The sequence below is a fragment of the Mytilus galloprovincialis genome, chromosome 4 (assembly GCF_965363235.1).
Source record: "Mytilus galloprovincialis chromosome 4, xbMytGall1.hap1.1, whole genome shotgun sequence".
In the NCBI taxonomy this organism is placed as follows: domain Eukaryota; kingdom Metazoa; phylum Mollusca; class Bivalvia; order Mytilida; family Mytilidae; genus Mytilus; species Mytilus galloprovincialis.
Window position 1 is genome coordinate 69,654,862 of NC_134841.1, and position 19,162 is coordinate 69,674,023.

The 19,162-nt window shown below is 31.5% G+C and overlaps 1 protein-coding gene across 2 annotated transcripts in view; it reads right to left on the bottom strand.

The window, feature by feature from the left end:
* LOC143072831 (G-protein coupled receptor 83-like) overlaps positions 1–19,162 on the bottom strand; it is a 99,020-nt gene that overhangs the window by 50,766 nt on the left and 29,092 nt on the right. The window contains exons 1-2 of one of the 2 annotated variants that reach the window (XM_076247937.1): positions 9,032–9,503; positions 1,857–1,962 (exon numbers count right to left, since the gene is read on the bottom strand). The gene's annotated coding sequence lies outside the window, so the exon portion shown is untranslated. Of the gene's footprint in view, positions 1–1,856; positions 1,963–9,031; positions 9,504–19,162 lie in introns of those variants that run through there. The other variant, XM_076247938.1, reaches the window with a different exon arrangement.

A 19,162-nucleotide genomic window follows, 5' to 3' on the forward strand; every position in this document is an offset into this window, starting at 1 on the left:
GAACTCTGAACACTGAAAGCCTGAATGCACATCTGCATCATCTATTACTATCATAAAAGAGAGGCGAAAAATAAAAAAGGGACATTCAAACTCATAAGTCGAAAATAAACTGACAACGCTATGACTGAAACGATATTAGTCTTCCAAATTACAAACGAAAACACCATAGCGTATCTCTCCAATTTTTCTTTATTATATATCGCCTTTTAAAAACCATTTGCATGACAAATATATCAAACTACTGTTTGGATCAAGAAGTATCAAGTTAAGATAACTTATTATTGTATAGCAATATAATATTTCCCACAGAAAGTAACCAAAAGTTAGCGTGCAATAAATTCTAATATTGCACTAGTGCAATAAATCGTCAAAACTCATGACGCCATCAACGACAAAATCTTAGTTTAAACCAATTTTTACTTTCAAATATTATATTGCTATACAATAAAAGGGTTATTGCATGAATATTGGGGAATATTGTCCCTTGTAGAACATATATTGCACTCGCAAGCTCTTGCAATATAAAATTCTACTCGGGACAATATTCCCCAATATTCATGCAATAACCCTATATTATTGCATAGCAATATAATATTTCCCACAGAAAGTAACCAAAACTTAGCGTGCAATAAATTCTAATATTGCACTAGTGCAATAAATCTTCAAAATTCATGACGTCATCAATGACAAAATCTTAGTTTAAACCAATTTTTACTTTCAAATATTATATTGCTATACAATAAAAGGGTTATTGCATGAATATTGGGGAATATTGTCCCTCGTAGAACATATATTGCACTCGCAAGCTCGTGCATTATAAAGTTCTACTCAGGACAATATTCCCCAATATTCATGCAATAACCCTATAATATAGCATTTTAATGTTTCCGCACACGACTCGAAAACTTGACTATGGGTTGTAACAGACAAAGACTACTAAAGGAGTCAACAATTTGACAGTATGCTACCTTTAAATCTTAGAAATCAGACAAATCCAACACGTATGTCATATTGAGCAAAGACTTTCGCCGCTTTTCTTTTAATATGTCATATTTAAGAAGTGTTTTACTTCCGATGTATTAAAGGAATTTACGTACTAAAGAAATATTTTTTTATCACTTGATTATATCTTTTTTATTTTATTTTATGGAGAAAATTTTCCCACGAGACTTTGTCTAAAAAGTTAGAAAAGCATATTCATCTTGTTTTTTACACCGAATTTCATATAATCCTCAGTGTAAGTTGTGATTGATGGTCTAGTCTACAATAACGCTCATCAAAGATACCAGGCTTATTATTTGTCACGTCACACCAGATGCTTGATTCGTTAACATTCATGTAAGACTCATCAGTAGCACTCACTACTACACGGTCTGAATGACAAATGAAATACAAAGAGATAAAGAAACTCATGAAAGATATAAGGTTTAACCTTAATGCCAGTAATTGGACAAGAATATGGTATATATGTATACAGTGGAGTAAAATAATGAGTGTTTTGAATAAATAAAAATTTTATGAATAGAAAATTTACAGAAAATGTACCGTATCGTTAATATTTCATATCAACATAGACTTTCTGACTGCTCTTGTGAAAAAACGTCCACAAGCAGTGAGATCGAACAAGTGTTTGTAAAACCTTATAGAGGAAACCCGGCTCATAATTAATTAATATACTAGCGTTGGCAATATCTCTCAAAAGTACCCTGTAACCAAATACGAGAAATTTATGTTTTTATTTCATTTCATTGTTCAATTGTGAACGAAACTAAAATGTTATAAACACATCTTTATATATAGAATAAAGTATTATCTGATTAATAGTTGGAAAACAACAAAAAGCCAATACTGCTTACCTGACATCAATCAGAAACTTTCAGAAACCATTGGAAGTAGTAGTACTCAAGGGTAATTGTTGACCTGTGTGCAACTCCGACATCAATCAAATATTTATAGGCACCACTGAAAGGGAAAATAAGAGTTCAAGCATATTGTCAATTGCTGATGAAGAAAAGAAAGCATATAATCACTCTTTCCAATTAGTTTGAACATTAAATCCCAAAATATTAAGTACAGCAACTATAAAAACGTAACAAAAATGATAATTATAGGTAGGTTTTAAAATTTGAAAGTGTCACAAGAGAAACAATATCTCATTACCCTTCCGAACCATATTCTGGTCAAGCAATCCCGTTAATTTTCATGTAATATTACCCAGTTACTAACACGCTGGGTGCTGTCAAAAAACGTCTGTTTTTGGAATTGCATATTATGATGCTTTTTTGCCGTCTTTTTAAGCTATCATGTGCTTTCATTTAATTGGGGATGTTCTGATTGACATTTAAGTCTGGAATGATATGGGCTTCGACTATCTTTCAGTAAATATTGCCATGTAAGATCTGTTTGTGTTTTTTTTTGTTATTTTATTTGAGCTAGTTTTACCGAGGTGAAAAGCCCTTTCAAAATGAGTTGAACAGTTTGTTTTGTGTTCGATGGCCAAACTCGTACAACTGTCCTAGGTAAAAAGTAAGATCACAAAAATACTGAACTTAGAGGAAAATCAATTCGGAAAGTCACATGGCAAAATCAAATAACAAAACGCATCAAAAACGAATGGACAAGAACTGTCATATTCCTGACTTGGTACAGGCATTTTAAGAGAATTAATGAACGATTAAAAAGATGTAAAACCCTGCATTATTCTTTATGACAGAACCCCATTATCTAGTAGTTGTCTTTGGAATATGTATGTCACTGTAGAAATTGAAGGCAACAGTAAATAGCTAAAATAACTAAAATAACGAACTCGGAGGAAAATTCAAAAGTTAGTAAGCAAATAACTAAATCAAAAGCTCAAATACATCAAACAAATGGATAACAACTGTCATATTCCTGACTTGGTAACTCATTTTCTTATTTAGAAAATAGATGTTCAAACCTACTTTTATAGCTAGTCAAACCTCTCAGTTGTATGACAGTCGTATAAAATCAAGTAGTTTATCGATGTTCAAATCTCAGAAATATATTATCTTATCAAGGTCAAGGTCAATGTCAAAACATATAGAAGGAATCACAAGAACTCTTAAAGGAGCGATATTTTGTGGAAGGACAATTTGTTTACTTTATATGTCTGAAGTCAACTTGCGTACCAAAATAAAAATCTATTTAACACCGAATTCTAAATTAGATAGTGACATATGCCGACCGGCGAAATCTGCAATTTAATTAAAACACCAAAGTATATCCCGGAAGCTTACATTGAACGAGTGTAATCGTTTAAAATATCTTATATAAATCTTTATCTTTCCGCGGTAGAAAATAACTACAAATATACGTTCGATCATAAAAATTTAATTCAATTCACACCGTAAGAACATACCACAGCTAAGCTTTGTGTGGTTTTCGTTTTTAACAAACTGACATTGCAAGATTGAAAATGAAGAGATTAAAAAAAAAAGAAATATCGTAATTTATTGTTCAAATCTTTTCAACAAAATAATCACATTCGGATCCTCTTGAGGATTTTATGTAATCTATGCATCTATTTACGATAAATTTGTGTATTGCTCACACTATGGGACCGTTTTGCACTGATTATTATAGTTTCCTGTTTATTGCGATATTACTGTAATCTCCGTATGATTTTATTTATTAGTTTGTTTATCTTGAAATCGACAAATTATGATGACTTTTAGATAACATTAAAAGTCATTAAGACAACATAAATCTCCTATGTTTGTTTGAAAGCTTAACATCTATCCTTTTGATGAGATCACATTTAGACCATGAAACAGATGCATTGTTGAAGTTAAATCACCCACCTGGCTCGCCTCTCACAATATTTTATCTTTATATTTATTGTATAGATCATATAATAATGTTTAATGTATGTATTGTCTATAATGAAATTATATTTGCAACGGATGTTGTATTTAACAACCGCTTTAATTGGTATATAGAATTGAGAATGGAACGTGTCAAAGACAACACCCTAGCCAAAGAGCAGACAAGAGCACAAACCACTAATGGATTTTCAACTCAGCGAGAAAATTCCGCACCCAGAGGTGGACTTTTGCTTGCCCCTAAAAAAATGGACGCTACATATGTTTGTTTATTTTACTTGTTATAATAAAATTAACGGTACCAATTTTCTTGCACCAATTGATGTACCTCAAAGGGTCCCTTAATAAGGAAACAAACTGATTTCATTTACTAGTAATTTAAAATAAAATATTTTATGTTTGGTCGAAAAACTCTTGGATAAAAACAAATACTAAGTTCACTGACTTACCTTTTGTTTCAACAATGACGGTCATCGGAAGATCCCTTTCTATTTAGTTTAATGTGTTTGTGTTGCTTAATAATACAATGTTACAATAACCGAGATCTGACAATATTGACGAACTAGAACTTGAATTATATTTTTTCTCACAAACATCATGTCTTATTAACAGAGAATATGTCTATGCACACTATATATTTGCACATAATCATGCACATATGTGAGCAAATATATAACTTGGAATACTGACTATGAATTTTTATTCCAAGCATTAAAGCTTTTAGCACCCTTTACATATGTTTTTTGTTCAATAAGAAATCTTATTTATTTCCACCAGTAAGAATATATGTCAATGTTACATCAATCAAACAACATCAAAAAACAAAGACAAAAACAATTGAAAACCACTTGTGCAGAGAACAATTGAAAGTCTTTCCACTGGAACCTTATATTTTGGTATGAAAAATTTTTAAATTCGGTTTGAAATATAATATCTAGTTCCACATGATTTCTTATTGAACATTGATGTTAAAAATATATAGTTTCTGTACACTTTTGTTCTATATAAGGGAGATAATTGTTACCTCCGGATTGGAAAATGTCACTTCCGGTATAATATATATAAGTTTACTTCACACTGATTGAAAAACATATGGTTTTATACTGTTTTAAATAAAATAAGTACAAAAAAGCTACTTCTGGTCAACTCAAGGTTACTTCAAGTTGATTTTTGCAAGGTAATATAGCTTTCAACTTAATGCAAAAAGGTCCAATAGCTTTATCATGATTACGTGTTTAGTTTTAGGAAAGGTCGAAATCGTAAACAATTTGTTTAGCTGTGACCTTGACCTCAATTTTAAGTTAATAAACAAAGAACCTCAAATCAAAGACCTTAGGAGTATTAAATATAAGAAGGGAGAAAACTCCCATAAATTGTCTACGTACTCTTTCAACCAAATTGTATTTGTTACGACATGGTGCAACTTATAATATGGTAAAAATGTGTTGTCGATATTTTATACAATTTTTTTAAAAAAGAAGTAAAAATAAGCCGAAAACAAACTTTCGAATATGACATTGACCTTTGACCTTGATCTTATTTTATTTTTTTACCAAGGACCTCAAATCAAAAGACCCAAGGTATTAATCAATTACAATTAATAAGTTATATTCATATATCACTTATGTTAAATACAACAGGGGATATAACTCCCATATGGAGTTTCAGTATCGTTCGATTAAAAAAAATCCGAAGCATCCTGAGGATTCAACGAGCAATTCGGGATAGTATAAATTTATTGGTTTCTTTTCCTGTTGCGAAGGAGGAGCACACACATGACAAACAGTGTTCGGGGAGTAAACTCTTACGAAGACATAATTTATTTGGGTTTAGCAGGGGCAAACTTAAAATTGAATAAACTATTCGATAACATATACCAAACATCTCAGCGACCAGTTGCGAAACAGAGTAAAAATGGAGGTCATTCCACATAATTTTCTAAATCGTTATGAGAAGCTACTGCCGGTTTACAGAAACTTACTATTGGTGTCAAAGAATAGGTTTCTTCATACTGATTCAATAAATAAATTATTCTATAAATTTTGCCTGAAAAAAGGGAGATAATTGTCAACTTCCGGTTTAAAAAATGTCACTTTTGGTTGTACTCTCATACCTTTATTCACACTGATTCCAAAAATATCTGGATTTTATATGGGGACGAAGTCCCCAATTACGGTAGAAAAATCAATGAAAAAAAAAAAAAAAAAATCTGGGAAAATTTCCCGAATTTTTCATTGTACTAATGAACTCAAAATCGTTAACGTTTTTTTTTTCAGATCTAGTTCCTGTTCCGGTTTTCCCGCATTTGCGCAGAAATCTGTCTTGTTTGCATGAGACTTTGATTTTTTTTTTATATTTATCAGTCTAGTAAAACATAAGATTGGATCTCAATACAAATTCAATTTTAATAATTGTTTGATATGAAAAAAAACGTTACGTTACCTGATGAAAGCGTTTCTTTTGTTTACATCGAATATGACGTCATAACTTAAAGAACGTCACAGCTAATTCCCTAACAACAGAACCAAAATCGGGAACGTTACGTACGGTATTTCGGTTTCTTTTATCAACATGATTGAATTAAGAAAATAATACATACAGACTTCGTCCCCATTCACAGGTTATGCCTGCCTCATATTATTCTTTCCTTGTAATAAGTAAGACACTAGGTAATTTTTGTTTATGGGAAATAACTTCTAGTCCCAAATTATATGTTTATGCATGCGTATTTTAAAAATATATAGTTTCTATGTACTTTTTCATGAAATAATTGGAAAAATGACAAATTCCGGTTTACTCAATGTCACCTCCGGTTGATTCCTTTGAAGGTCATATTTCAACAAACAGACCATATGGAGTAATAATCTATTGACTTAAAATCAAATAACTTCAGGAGCAATAATTCCTATAAGATGGCATTGGATTGTTTCAGACGAAATGTTTCATATATTCATCCCAATGAGGTAAACATTTTGCACTAATAATTTTATATGTATCTTTAAAAGTAACAAAGGAGATCATATGACAAGTACAAGACCAAACTTGAAATATGACCTTGACCTTTGACCTTGATCCTAAATTCATTTTAGTGAACCAAGGACCTCAAATTAATATATCTTCAATACTGACAATTCGTGCTATACATTATTGTTTCACTTATGTCAAATACAGAAGGGGAAATAACTCTGATATGGAGTCTTCGTATCGCTTCCGTCAAAATTGAACAAAAAATCCCGAGGATATAGCGAGCAATTTGGTAAAATAAAGTTGTCGCTTACAGAAGAGATGCAATAATAAGTAAACATTGTTCGGGGTTATAACTCCATCAAAAAAGTATTCGGTTAAGCAGGGTCAATTTCAAAGGTGCATACACTGTGCGATATTATATATCAAACATCAAAGCGACATCTTGCGAAAGAAAATTTACCCACAAGAAATAAGGTGATTGAGGAAGAAAAAATAATCGGAACAAAACAATTAGAAATTGACACACAAAGTAAAAAGACCTAATAAGTAGAACAAATACTATAGGTCTTCCCACAGAAAAGTGGAAAGATATAATGATATAGCAATGACCAGCTCACGAATTTTAGTAATATGCAAGAAAAATTAACTCAATACTACGAGGGCAACTATAAATCACAACTTAAAGACAGATTATTACAAAAAAGACTAGTCAAAGATAGTGCTAAAAAATATTCGAATTTGTCATAAGTAGTGATTCTGTACATTCGGTATGTTAACGGTGTAGAAAATACTGAAAACATACACCTCCTTCTAGTGTTTACAGTTTAAATTATGTTCCCTCATTAATCATCAATGATTTTAAATACTAAGAAATTATTTGTGTATCTCAATTTTACTGAATAAAAACATTGCTGTTACAATTTGTATTTAATGAATAAATGTGACAAATAGTTCGTACTTCTTTGTATAGGAATATACACGAACTCGGTCTGCAGGAAGTTGATTGGCGATGTAGTACTGTGGTACTTTTGAATACACAACCAGTGATTAAAGATTAATGAAAGACTAACTGAAAAATAAGTCGAGTTTATTTTACTTTATGTTCAGCCGTAATTTGTGTTTCTTAAATAAAAAGTTTGATGAGTGTACAAATTCTTTTGAATGAACCAATATTTGAACATATAATGCTGTGAGTTTCTATCAAAAGTCGTTATATATGCTTGCATTGCAGATTTCAAAAGTATAAGGGTTAAGGCGGGAGAAATCAAAGACAATAGAAACCCAGATTAACAGAGGAAAACTGTTTTCCATAATAATTCCGTAATTCTCAATGATGTAAGTATGGTATTTGTGAAGAATTTATAACCATAATGTGTATGCGTACATTCATATGTTGGATAAGAACAGTTATTTTATAGTGTACTCTCGTTCTTGTCCAATTTAAATGAAATAACTGTATCAAATGTATAAATATTTTGACTTTTTAAAAACTTTTATGCTTCGTATGTAATATATGGGAAAGACATGCATCATTGAAGATCCGAAACAAGATTGTTTGCAAGTGCAGTGAAACGAACATAAAATATGTTTACTATATATGAAAATAGATTAAAAAGAAATGTTTTACTTAATTACCCATAACTGCACTTTTACCTTAAGAAATCTACCTTAGAAGAGGAATATTTGTGGTTTGTTAAAAATCAAAATGCTCTCATGTTTTGATGGTTTTCAAACTTGACAAAAAAATTATACAGTGGACAAAAATAGAAAGAAAAAAATCGAATTTTAGTTTTTGACCTAGTTAAATCAAAACTAGATTTAATACAACAGTAACCATATATATAATAAAAATATAATTTAAAAGATGAAGCTGCACTAAAAGTTGTTTTTGTATAAATCACACAAAAATAGAACTTTCACAACGTTTTTCAAACCGGAAAAAAATCAGAAAATGTGCAACCTCAGTTGAAATACGTGTAAAAATACGCATTTGATATTTATTCAACCATGAAACGTCACCGGTTATTTGGTCACTAGGGTTTTACTAAATTCAGCGTAGTCATTGTGACTAGTAAAATGAAGGACACACTGAAATACTAGTAAATCATAATTGTATATTGTTTATCAGTTTATTTATAATGTTAAAGTTTCATTGGAGTTTGGACTGAACATTTAACTGAAAAACCATGTGTTTTAGTCTAATAAAAATAAAATGTGCTTACCTGGAAACAGCGAAAATGTAATAAATCCAACAAATTTTTACTTGCGTGCTGAGGTGTGAATACCTGCATTGGAACGGATAGACCGTATTATAATTATATATAGTATAAGCAAATGTGGCGGGATTTAATGCTTTAATTAATCTTGCAATATTTAGTAGATAGTCGAGTCTTTTCTCTGTTCGTCTGTCAATAAATAAATGAACGAATCTATATGATTAGATAAAATGCAACACATTACTCAGCAGATAGTTAATTCTAAAAAGTTATATACATCGTTTATTCTTATTCATAGACTGTCTTCGTGACATCTTTGGAGAAAAGAGTTCGTATATATCAGTAGGTCGCCATTATATACATTTTATGGCTAAATAATTTCTTAAGATGAATATTTCATCGCAATCCTTAGTTTTGATTGGCAAACATCCATCTTAAGGCATTCCAAAATAAAATTTCATTTCCCAATATAATTCAACATTCGTGACTGCACGTGCTACCCTATGAAAATGACACAACAATGCATACAAAAACAAATGAAAAGCTTTATATAACTTGTTATTTTCATGGTTGTAGCATAAAAATGTAATTAAACCTTGTGTATGTGCAAACGATCAACGCTTTTACAATCCTATAAAATTACAAACAGAAGAATTTAATTCTTAAACAGGAACAGACCTACCTATCACCTTTTCTTTTAATTGATGTTTTCAATATAGCTTAAAAGGATGACTTTTCCTAGAGTATATACTTGATTTATGTGTGAAACACGCACTTCAGACTAGGTAACTCTTCAATTTGGATATCCCGAACCCTATCACGTACTAGTACACGAACCCTATCACGTACTAGTACACGAACCCTATCACGTACTAGTACACGAACCCTATCACGTACTAGTACACGAACCCTATCACGTACTAGTACACGAACCTTTTGCTATGTATGTACTGATTTTGTGTCATGGATGGATTTCCCATATCCTTTGGTTCGTTTTTATTGCTTTAAACACTTTTACAAAGAATTTTAAAATGTACATTTCCAATATGACATGATGTTTTGATGTATGTTAATCTAGCACATTCAAACGGACGCCTTCTCATCGAGAGTTGTTGTTCTTTAGTCTCCCTAGAGATCGGTGTACTAACATAATTAACCAATATACATGTACTGTCAATACTAAAAGGTATAGCTTTCATATACATCTTAATTCCTATAAAGTCTTCTTTATCTCCATTGAGTAAGATCCATAAATACAAGAATTTTTCAACCGCAAAATTAAATCTTTTTTTTTTTATTTAGGCATGGTTGTAAAAAATTTTGTGAAGATCATCTTGATAAATATGGGACTTTTTCTATCATAAAAAGTAAAAAAAAACAAAAATACAGAAAATCAGAAGGATATAATTAAATAGTAAAATCTTAAGCTCAATCACTTCAAACGAATGGATAACAACTGTCATATTCCTGACTTGGTACAGGCATTTTGTTTTGTAGAAAATAGTGGATTAAACCTGGTTTTAAAACTAGCTAAACCTTTCACTTTTATGACAGTCGCATTAAATTCCACAATATTGTCAACGATGTTTGAACAAAACAAACAAATATAATTGGTAAAAATGTCCAATATATGAGTATAGCAGTCAGTCAATATTGTATTATAATCTAGATCACTATAAAAACAAACAAACACGTGTAACAAAGAAACACAATAAGGCATATAGACAAAGCACGTTAGTAAACTATGCGCGTACTGACTTATATCGGCATTATGCTTTTATACCGGTATCATAACTGTAACTTGTTTGTATTACTTGATTTGTTTCACTTGACTGGGCGGGGTTAAACCGGTTCGCGTATCTAAGACCAGTCCATCTATAGACATGTGTTTCGGGATGTACTCACCAATGAAGTGTCCAGTTATTTTTCTCATATCATACACTCAGTTCATTTGTATATCAGTTTCACCCTGTATAACCCCGATACAGATGAAACCGGACGTTGACGCGTTCGAATCGAACACACCGTGTAACACTGTGTTCAGACAGTAAGGAATTAATACTTTTAAAGAAATCCAATATCTATTCTTCGGATATTTTGCTCGAATATATTCTTTGCCATAATACTCATTAGTTACTAAAAGGTTTTTCAAATATGTGACATTTTTATATACAAACATCAAAAAACGCACGACGATATCAATGATAAAACGTGCTTGGTATTTTTAAATATTCAAAACTTAATGTTTCTCGTACCTCATAGTTTTTAGAACATACATTTTTGAAAATTTCATAGTATAAATTAACAAACTTATAAAGATCGTTTGTTTATGTTGTATCTAGAAACCCCAAAAATACACATTTTAAAGTGTCTTTATTTTCATGTTGTGTACGCTTCGTTGTCATTACACCTTTTTATACTGTACGCTTTGTTAACACAATATTGCGTTTGTCAATTAATTTTGCATGTATTAAATTATGTTTTGATATGATTATAACCAATATGCATGTTTGAAAATAATAATTTACCACCATAACAGGCAGACAGCAACCCATAATATCCGTTATATTGTCAAAACACTCTTAAAGGAAATGTGTACATGTAAAAAAATCCTTATGTATACGAAAGTGTAAATTGGTAGGAAAATACAATAATAACTCGACAGATGCAAATATGGCTAAGCATACAGATACGTCCGATTTCTAATTTGATAGCATTTTTTAAACTGTTTACCATACGACATTCAATGTACGGTTAGGTTGTGGGTTGGGTGGCCGCTAACATGTTTAATCCTGCCATATTCTGTATGTGGCTGTCCAAAGCCAGGAGCGTGTAATTCAGTGGTTATATATATTTTTTGTTCACTGTTTTGTACATATTGGTTTTGTTATTATAAGCACCTTAAAGTCTATACCCACCCATATACATTTCATTCAAATTTTTACTTATTTCGGAGAAGACCAAAGGGACAATATTTATATTCCCCAGTTACCCTTGGCGTCATGGGTAAATTATGCGGTTGAGCAAATTAAAGCACCAATCATCAACCTAACCTTAGACATTTGCTGTATTTCTTCTTTCATGCCTTAATAGTTATCAACAAACAATGAAACGTTTCACAGTTGGCACTGAACAATTTCTGGACCCTTTTATTTGTTTATGACACGCGTATGAAATGGCTGATTATTGGTTGCTTAACGTTCACTTGCAAATGTATCATGCATGCTCAAGGTAAGCACAAAGTAACAACACATACTACATGTAGGTTCTTGAAGGAGGCCCTCCGGAATAACGTCACGGAAGTTTGGACTGCCACTGGATAAAATGAGGTATAATATTGAATAAGGTCACAAATGTTGCATTTCAACAGGCCAGTTATGGACCTCTCATAAAGTTTTTGCAGGGGTTCGTACAGTGTAGTTAGCGGGCCATAAGCGTGGTACTCTCTTTACACGAGACATTGGATCTTATATTCCCATTCGGACTGGACGTGACTGCGTACTTTTACATCCCACACAACTAAACGGGTGGCCAACTTCGGTCAGGTTTTACTGCCGGTCGGAAAAAGACCAAAGTGACCATATCTAATAGTATTTTTCCCAGTCACCCTTTATCATGTTTACCAAATTATTTTATGAATAAAAATATTTTGGCTACAATATAGAAAGTTATGCTGTACAGGTTAAATCAAAACATCACTTAACATTATTACAAGATATGCACACTTATGAGAACTCATAATACCGTAAATTCTCTCGATACTGTTTATATTTGGTATTGCACAAGTCCATGCGTTTTATTACGTCTTTACCTAAAAGCGTTGGATAAATACTGATTAATACTTTAGATACCTGATTTACCTCTTATTTGTAATTCGCTTTGAAATAACTATCAGTTACTACAATTACTCCTTTGTCGATATTGCATATGGTTTTTGTGCCTCGTCCCGACATTTAGAGTTGAGCAAATTACAACTGTACAGTTATTTTTTATCATGGTGTGCGGTTACACCAGTGTCCATGGTTAAGGAGAGGGTTGGGGGCTCACATGTTTAGTACCGCCGCAATTTTTATTTTTTTGTGTCGGTCCAACGTCAAGGGCCTGTAGTAAATTGGTTATATATATATGTCATGTTTTCTTCTTCTTTAATACATAATTCATAAGTTATAAATATATAACCGTTAGTGTTATCGTTTTAATTTTTTCACATTTTATTTTTATTTCAGGGCCTTTTTAGCCGACTATATGGTATAGGTTTTCCTCATTGTTAAATAATAATTGCTTTATACACCCACTTCATTTAAGATTTGGTGGAATGTTGTCTCGCTGGCCACCGAATCACATCTACAAAGCTTTATATGTAAAAAAAATTTACAAAAATAATAAAGCAGTTGGAATGCCATTTATGGCATTCAGCAAATTAAGTTCAACGAGCTCCTATGTCTGCTTTCTTCAAGGCGAATTTGGGCCAACATCGGCATTTGGAAGAGCCTCAAATTGTGAAAAGTAAGTCATTAACGTGTTATTGACTGTACTATACTTTTTGAAACTTTAGTTCCTCTGGAATATATTTATTTACTGTTTATTTCATCTGGAATAACGTTGAAAATCCCAATTTTCAATAGAAGCATTCCTATCAGATGTACGCTGGTTGAATATTGCAATTTTGGCTTTGGATGACAGATATTATAAGTTAAACTACTTTGACTAAGTTAACAGATAAACATTTACAATAAAATACAGAAAAAGGGTCGCCGACACCATCTCGAATACCTTGACAAGAGAGTGATTTGTGACGGTTTTTGTCAACGAACTGTACAGTGATTATTTAAAAACGCACAACGAACGCGACACATTTGATGGAACGAACAATACAGTAAGAGAAAATTTATTTAGTATGATATTGCGTTTATTCTAAGTTCTAGGGAACATTTGAAGGCACGTAGTAATTCAACGTATAGTTATTTATTATTGCTTAAGGTATTAATATGCAAAGGTGTATGCACGAAAAGATATTCAGCATTGTTTACCTCATAAAACGTATGATATTGCACCATATCTGTGCGTTTTGCATCTAGCAGTTTTATCAAACGTTCTATGCAATATCTAAAACTTACAACAACTGTATAATTGAATAAATAAACTAACATGCACATTGACATATTAATATATACTCAAATAAGTTCTAGAGAGGCATTCGAAATTGCTGTCATCCCAAATGTTGTCCTGATTATCGCTTCGAACGCGTCAACGTCCGGATTCATTTGTATCGGGGTTATACGGGGTGAGTTTGGTGGCACTGAAAAGTTATTAGAAATCAATTAAAAATATAACGGTCAACAACCTTATCACACACAACTTCAAATAGACTGTCCTTTTGCAAATTAAAACGTAAGCTCCGCCCGATCAGTTGAAATAAAATTTGTAATACATATGCTAAAAAAAGATGTTATGTGATTGGCAATGAGACAACTATCAACCAGAGACCAACTGACGGAGATTTTAACAACAAAAAGAAGTACGTTTTTTTTTAAATTATAAACATATACCGCAGCAAGCCATAAATGTCCATTGGATTGAAATGAAAAATGTAAAAAAAAAATATAAGAGAAAATCAACGTAGTTAAATATAACGAAACACAAAATGAAAACCATATGCGATAAACTGCAAAAAAAATAACGATTAACACATACAGAATCGTTGTACTAATAATATTATAAGGGCTGCAACTCCGTCAAGCAATTGGCCTTTACGGTTCTGGCTTATTTGATTTTAAAACAAACCATTGACTTCAACGATTTGTATTAATCTTTTACAGTAGTTCGTGCATATACATATTTCTCTAATTCTATGGAAATTTATCCCTTTCCGAACCCATTGTATAAAAAAAATTTAATCAACGTGTGGTTGCTGGTGATCCCAAAAGATCATTGGATGATTTTAAGGTTCATGACCTTTTTAGCTAACTGGATATATCAAAATATGCTAACAGGTGTCAATGAAATTGACAACTTCGTGCAATGTGAAAGGCACTCGAAGGGGATTTTCGGTTAACAAAAAAAGAAAATGTATTTTTAATCATTAGAGAAACAGATTCTTACATAGTTACTCGTGGATTATCGGATTTATCCAATCTCGATAGTTAAATTATAAATTTTAAAGTTCTCGCCGAGACGGCTCGGACTTTAAAATTGATAATTTAACTATCTCTATTGGATAAATCCGATAATCCACTGGTATCAATGTAAGAATCTATATATATCTTATATTGTGTGTTTTAAGTAAAATGACATGCATAGAATTGTCTTATGACTTGTTGTTACATGCATCTTTATTGCATTTATATGTTGTTTTAATATTATAATTGTCTGTATTTAGATCACGCCTCTATTGTGTTCTTTCCAATAAAATATTGAAATGAATTGAATTGAATTGATTTCGGGTTCCAAAACTTATTATCGTAAGGAGCCTACCCAATGAATGAACAAAAATGATCTCGAGGAAACTCAATTTTCTATCTAATGCCGTAAAGATATAGACAATAATAGTGCATTGACTTGACATATCAACAATATAAGAATGAGGCTTAGAAACGGGAAAATGCGAGGCTGTGCCGAGCAATTTTCTCGTTTCGGGCCTCATCCTTATATCGTTGATATTTCAAGTCAATGCACTATTATTGTCTTTATACTGCAATCTAAAAGAGTACTTCTTCAATTGTTGTTTAGTGTGTATGTTATTATTTGATATAAATATTGGGAAACTTCCCCCTTTTTGTAAAAAGGCCTCATATCATGCAGGCGGAGAAATGTACAGCACAATGAAATGTACATCTACCCGTTGAAACCTGCAAACGATGATGAACAAGTTTGTTTGAGAATGAACTAAAATATCAACAATAAGCATAAAACATAATGATATATAGTTCGCAAACCAAAAATATTAACAAGTGAAATATGTTTTTTTTTTCTTTCTAAAAACTGCAAAAGAAATAAGTATGAGTCGTTGTATACTTTGGAAACAATAACAGGTTGAATAGGTCATATGAATAATTAATTAGAATTTCGGTAATTTCTATTTAAATATTCATGAGAAAAAGTGATATCAGGTCAGCGACTGTATATGATGTTTAACATATGACGATCATGGATAGACATTTTTCTACTTTATAAATCAAATCAATTTTAAGATTGATCATGTTACGAAATGCTTATACGCTATCTGCAATATCTTCTTTTTCAACTGTTATTATTGATAATTATTTCAAATATTTCTTCTTGATGCCAATTTATCAAAACACTGTTCATATCTATGACTAACCTACGATCTGTAACCATGTATTATGTAATTGCATTGAAAGCCAATACGAAGGAAGATTGAAAAAAATATTAAAATAACAATGGGGTCGACAAGGACAGATAAATTAGTCTGGGAGAGCATGATTTATTTATTAGTTGTAATTAATTCTGAACTATAGCTTTACGTAACTTCGAGTACTGTTATTTTGAGGTTTTGTATGTGTTATTTGTATGTTTGTTTTTGTAACTAGTTCAGCTATATCTTTTAAGTTCAGCCAATTGCAACTGTTTTACCAATGTCATTGGTTCATGGTTTTCGTTTTGTTGGAGGCTGAACAATAGCCTATAATTCTTACATTACCTCATTTAAATTTTGGTAGTTAGTTGTGTCATTGTCAATCATACCTTATCTTCTTATTTCTATATCAATTGATCTAAATGAGACAAATCGTCACTAGTTTTCATTTATCATGAGGGGCAAAAATTATAGTTTCAACGTAAAGATATTAACTTAGATTTTATAAATAAAAAGAGATGATATAACAGGGTCTGGATGAGGTTCCTTCCTCCTTCCTTCTATTTTTTTTTTTTTTTTTTTTTTTTTTTTATTATTGTTTCGAGCAATTTTTCTCTAATATCTAATTTATTTTCCGCATTATTCTCTTTTTCTTATCTTTTCACATCAATCATTCTGCATAATTTATTCTTTTGGCCAATTCTTGATGACTTATTCTGATTTTTTTCTCCCTTTATTTATATTCTGTAAACCTTTCCAAGACCCAAATATAAGTGTAAAGCACTTGTTACTTGTTACTGGTTGGATGTACAGCTAACAAGCAACATCACTGACCTAGCTATTAGTAAAATCAATAAAATACAACTTTTTTGTGTGTGTACAACGCTTTTCAGGTTACAGCCGATTAATTTGATTGTGTATCATGTATATCTAATATATTTGGTTAGCTGGCTTGCTAGCTGAACCGTGATGTCATTATTAGGTAAGATATACTACCTCCTTTTGAATTAGCCTAGTCCTATAAACAGACAGATTAGTTATCTGTCGGACTAGTATACTCTTAAAGGATGATAATTTACATAATTCATTAATGACTTCACGGTTCAGCTAGAAAGCAAACTTACCAAAAATAATACATTTATCTACACACTCATTGCAATCTTCTGTAAATTTTATATACTTTAAGCTTAAAGTTTACACATTTAATCAAACTGTGTTCATCTGTCACAATCAACAAGAAGAAATTGCAACACAACACCATGTTTGATTAACAACAAGCATTTAGACCAGTCAATATGCAGTCGGAGAGAATACATAATTCAGCAATGATACCAAGTTATAAATGTACTTGATAGCGGAATAATACTATGTACTGCATGTATTGTTATTTGGTTATATTCAAAACACAACCAAAGCGAATCTTGGTATTTAGAAAGACAAAAATCGCGGAGCAGACGGAGATAACTTTATACGGAACCCTATAACTTATTTGTAAACACGAAAGAGTCTATAAAAGTTTGATAACTTAATCTTAGTTACTGCATTTTATTATCTATATCTACGCAGTAATAATATACGTCTTCTCGTTAACTAACAGTAACTAACATCCAATTTTTAATTCTAACGGCGTCATTTTAAAAGTTATATAATAGCTGTCGCAGGCAGATTATGTAATTCCCATCTATCTAACATTAACCTTATTTGCAGATAGCATTGTGGCTAGCTGAAGTAAAAACACAACATTGCTGTAAAACATGCAACTTTATTTACATAAGATGTCCTATCACTAACGTCTTATGCAATTGCATTAAACATGCACTTTAATGAAACAAACGTTGTGATTTTGAACTTCCCCAATAGACACAATAAATAGTCCATTTGCCAATTACCAATTTGGTTGTGTTATTACACACTTTAAGCTCTGATTAATTCTCTTTGTAAACTTTGAAAAAAGTTCTCAGCTGAACAAAAGATTACATGATATGAGAATATTTGAAAACATTGACAATTACTCAAATTATATAAATTTGATATTTTGGTTGAAAACTTTCATTGTCAACTGATACATATACCTGGGGCCGGTAACAAGAAATATGTTTCAGAGAGATCGTAAGTATTGAATTAAGGAGAAGATAAGATTATCCTAAGATCATTCAAAGAGTGTAAATCAAATCTTACTCAGGTTGTTCGTAGATCGGTCTTATTTTCCCCTTAAGTTGCATCGTAATAGTTTTCAAGTTACGAGTTCTTAACAATTTTCCGGCGTCTCCGTGTTAGGTTCCTCGCAAAGAAATTAGAATCGCCTCAAATGAATGATACAAACGTTTTAATGAACGATGAAATGCGCACGATAATCAACTACCCATTTAATCTAAGGAATTATAAGTTCTAACAAGTATTACCGTTTTTAAAAAGCTTGCCCGTATTTTAGCTGATTATGTTGAGATCGGTGGTTTGTGAATTTAGGTTTGTTATTGGAATCTTGCACTCGAAGATGTTGTTATTAGACCGTGTTGACAAATATTTCAGCTGAAAAATTAGCCTTCGTCAGTGTCAATAATTTTAACAAAACATCATCTGGTTTTTGTCTTAGTAGAAGCAAGTAGTTTTGACTGTACAGGTTAAGTGTTGTTGTTACTATTACTGGAAGAAGATTTTTTTTGTGGTAATGGTTTGGAAAGAAATATTAATTGCAAACAATTTTCTAGAACATGTTGTCAGCTGGCTTCTTATATCTTTTGATATTTTACGTTGTGGTTTGTTATCTTGACATTTGTTTTGTAAGTTCTATAGATGAGAGCTTTATATTGGTATAAGGATTT